This window comes from Suncus etruscus, chromosome 12 (assembly GCF_024139225.1).
Source record: "Suncus etruscus isolate mSunEtr1 chromosome 12, mSunEtr1.pri.cur, whole genome shotgun sequence".
Classification (NCBI taxonomy): Eukaryota; Metazoa; Chordata; class Mammalia; order Eulipotyphla; family Soricidae; genus Suncus; species Suncus etruscus.
Genome location: NC_064859.1, coordinates 44,991,445 through 44,995,340, shown reverse-complemented (window position 1 = coordinate 44,995,340; position 3,896 = coordinate 44,991,445). Strand labels below are relative to the sequence as shown.

Here is a 3,896-nt window from a genome sequence, read left to right as displayed (position 1 = left end):
CTTAGCTAGGAGTAACCCCTGAACATCAAATGGGTGTGGCCCGAAAACAAACAAACAAACAAAAACCAAAAATAAACCAAAAAAACAAGATTAAAACAAAAGAAAAAAACTAACTCAATAGTTATAGGGACAGTGAACTAGACCCTGTTCAAAAAATTTTGAGGACCTCTAGTTCAGTCTATGGACATGGAAATAAAGATGGAGATTTCTTGTTAAGGTAGTTTATCATTGATTGGTGAGAAATAAAAGAGTATTTAAATTTCAAACTAAAAACAATGTATGTCTACAGAGCCAGAGGGATAGCATGAAGGTAAGGCATTTGCCTTGCATGCACAAGGACAAAGGTTTGAATCCTGGCATCCCATATGATCCCTGGAGGATGCCAGGAGGGATTTCTGAGCATAGAGCCAGGAGTGACCCCTGAGCGCTGCCCGGGTGTGATGCAAAAACCAAACTAAAACAAAAAACAAACAAACAAAAACAATGTATGTCTACAGGAAAACAGATTTAAATTGTTCATAGAATATACAACAAATTATTTCCATCTGAAACTTTATTTGTTTATTTATTTACTTATTTATTTATTTATACTTTGTTTTTGGGCCACAGCTGGTGATGATCAGGGGTTTACTCCTGGCTATGTGCTAAGAAATCACCCCTGGCTTGAAGGATGATATGGGATGCTGGAGGATCGAACCACGGTTTGTTCTAGGTTAGTGCATGTAAGGCAGACACTCTACCACTTGTGACACCGTTCTGGTCCCTAGATCTGAAATTTGAGAGGGACAGAGAAAAGACATTCAGAGAGATAAAGAGACAGGGATTGAGACTGGAGGCAGGGAGGGCCCAATTTTGAAAATTTAGGCTAAGCCTGAACAGTAAGTCAGAAGTCACACTTTTTAACTTTATCGTTCACATATACTTGAAGAATACACATTTTAAGCTGAAATAGTGTACATTTTACCTCTAAAATGTGCGATTGTGCTCTTAGATTTAACTAATTGACTAATAGAAGTCTTCAAAAATCCTTATAACATACAGGCAAACATACAATAGGACATAGATTTTAAAATATTTCATTAGAAATTAAAATAGTGGGGCCTGGAGAGATAGCACAGCGGCATTTGCCTTGCAAGCAGCCAATTTAGGACCAAAGGTGGTTGGTTCGAATCCCGGTGTCCCATATGGTCCCGGGTGCCTGCCAGGAGCTATTTCTGAGCAGACAGCCAGGAGTAACCCTGCGCACTGCTGGGTGTGGCCCCCCCCCAAAAAAAAGAAATTAAAATAGTTTCTTGCCAGCATTTGGAAAAACTTTACAACTAATAAAATATGACAGTTGATTGATAAATCACTACCCAGTCATAACCTAAAACTGCGTCCTCACTTTACCTTACAAAATAGTTCCCATGCCAACAAAATGATAGTGATCACGCATCCCACACACTGGAAAACCTTTTCTCTACCAACAATTAAAGCAAGCTACTTTCCACCTGTTATTCAAATTATTCAAAGAATCTTTTATTTAACCAGTAATTTGTATGTATTCCGCTAAAAATAAGATAGTTCTGGAACTAGGATTACAAGATGAATTGATGAGAAAGATTTGTATTAGACTTCGTTTCAGATAGATTGAAAATTTAAAACCAAGGACAAATTGTAATTTATAGATTTGCTTTGGGTTCCAGTCCAATACTAATTAATAATCTTCACTATATTTCCAAACTTACAGTGTTTTCAGGCTACAGGGGAAAATCTCTTACCCCTTTGGGTTCTTCTTAGAATAGATTAATAGTTCAAACTATCAAATGTGCTAGCAAAGAAAAAAATCGATTTAATAGTATGTCAAGGAAAGTACAATGAATTTTTAGATCCCAATTTTGGCTCGAGAGAAAGGGTTATAAATTCATATTAGGTGAACCTGTAATGCCAAGAAGCGAGAACTGAGAGACACCATATAGCACAAAAGATTATGACTTCATTTGACAAAATATTACTGAATATATGCCATGCCACCATGGTTTCGTAGGTAAAATTATTTTGTTCTGAGATATCTCTAAATCTAGAGAATCTTTTTAAATTTAATAATGAAAACCATTTCTATCAAGACTCCTTGGCATCAATTGACCTTAGCTCTCTAAAAGAGGTCAACTTTGGAAGTCCAATTTTATGGTATAAAAGTGGACTTTATTCCTCTGCAGTGTTTTACAATGTTATAATTTGTATGAGTTATATAAATGTATCAGTTATTAGCATTTATCATCATCAGCACTGTAACCTTGATTTAACAGGAGTCTGTAAATATCCTATATATAACCCATGAGTATGTAATTTTTACTTTTTAAAAGAGTTCCAAATTAAAAGATAAAAACATAGTAATGTTTATCAGTAGTACAGTTTATGTTTATATGTGTTTAATTTTAAAACCAAAATAAATATATGAATAAGAAATAGCACATGGTAAACTTACAAAATATATATATAGTGTGTAAGAGAAATTTCAAAACATTTGGAACCTTAGATCTCAGACATAGAACCGACACAGTTCTAAGCAACAGCTCCAGGAACCAAACTCTTTCTGGGACATTCTTAATACTGCTCTGACACCAACATGTGACAATGAGGAAATGGCAACAACTTGATCTAAGAGCAGGTTGTCTTATCTCACCACCTAAAGATAAGATAAAATCAGAAGACAGGTCATCCTTTGATCTGTGCAAAAGCCAAAATGGCTAACTACAGAAGACTGACTGTGACAACCATGACTGGCCAGAACATCCTGGGACCAATAATAAAGACCCTAGTCTAGGCTTTGGCCTACTATCTGTACAACAACCAAGATATCTAATTCCAGAGGTCTAACTGAGACAACTACAACTGAGCAGAACTTTTGGAAACATAATGAAAGACTCTTTTTTTTTTTTCAGGGGAGAGTGCGACCGCAGTCCCCCACTACCACAAATTATGCAGTCGAGTTTCCCACATTTGGGGAAATCGCAGGGGTCAGCACACCCAGAGTGCAATGGGTGAGCCTCACCCTGGGGAAACCACCTTCATGATCATGGTATCTCCCCTGCCAGGTAACTATAAAAGATTATATCTTAGGCTTCATCCTATGATCTGTGCAAAAACCAAGACCACCACCTACAGAAGATTAATTAAAACAACAGTGATGGAACAGAAATTCTAGAACCGTAAAGAAAGACTCCATCCTATGACCTGTGCAAATACCAAGATCTCTAGTTATAGAAGCCTGGTTTTATTATCCATGACTGACTGAGCAGAAAGTTTCCAGACCCCACCAAAGGACTTATGGGAGAGTAAAAAAAGCTTGTAAGGAGGCTGTAGTTATTCCCATGACAGTATACTACAATGGCAGAGAAACCTCTTATCTCTTAGGCAAACACCCTCCCCACTGTGCTATCACTCCAGCCCCAATTAATATTAAGTGTTCTTATCAATTTGAAACTTAAAATTTGAAATGTTTAATGCAAATTAATAGTTTTAAATAGAAAGTTTAAGATAATATATCAACACCAAACATTAAAATGAGGAACTATTATATTTTATATATGGTAGGATATGATCACTTAAAAAACCAAGGAAAAATATAATAAAAACATTTATTTCACTATAAATGTTAACAAGAGTTTATATTATTTTAAATTTTGAAAAATAGCCCAAATCTAAATCAACTGAAAACCTAAATATCCATTTTAAAATCATAACATAAATTAGCAAAGTAATATGTTACTATTAAGACATATATATATATTATATAAATTTTTAAATACATATTTGCAAAAGTCCTCTGATTTAATATACCCAAATAATTAAACAGGTATTATAAATGCATAATAATAGATATCAGTATTTTTTGTGCAGAAACATTAGTTTCT

General features: G+C 34.9%; 1 non-coding gene across 1 annotated transcript; it reads right to left on the bottom strand.

The window, feature by feature from the left end:
• Positions 1-2,921: 2,921 nt before the first annotated feature.
• LOC126025242 (U1 spliceosomal RNA) lies at positions 2,922-3,085 on the bottom strand. The gene has a single exon (XR_007501281.1). It is a non-coding gene; the product is annotated as a U1 spliceosomal RNA (small nuclear RNA).
• Positions 3,086-3,896: the final 811 nt, after the last annotated feature.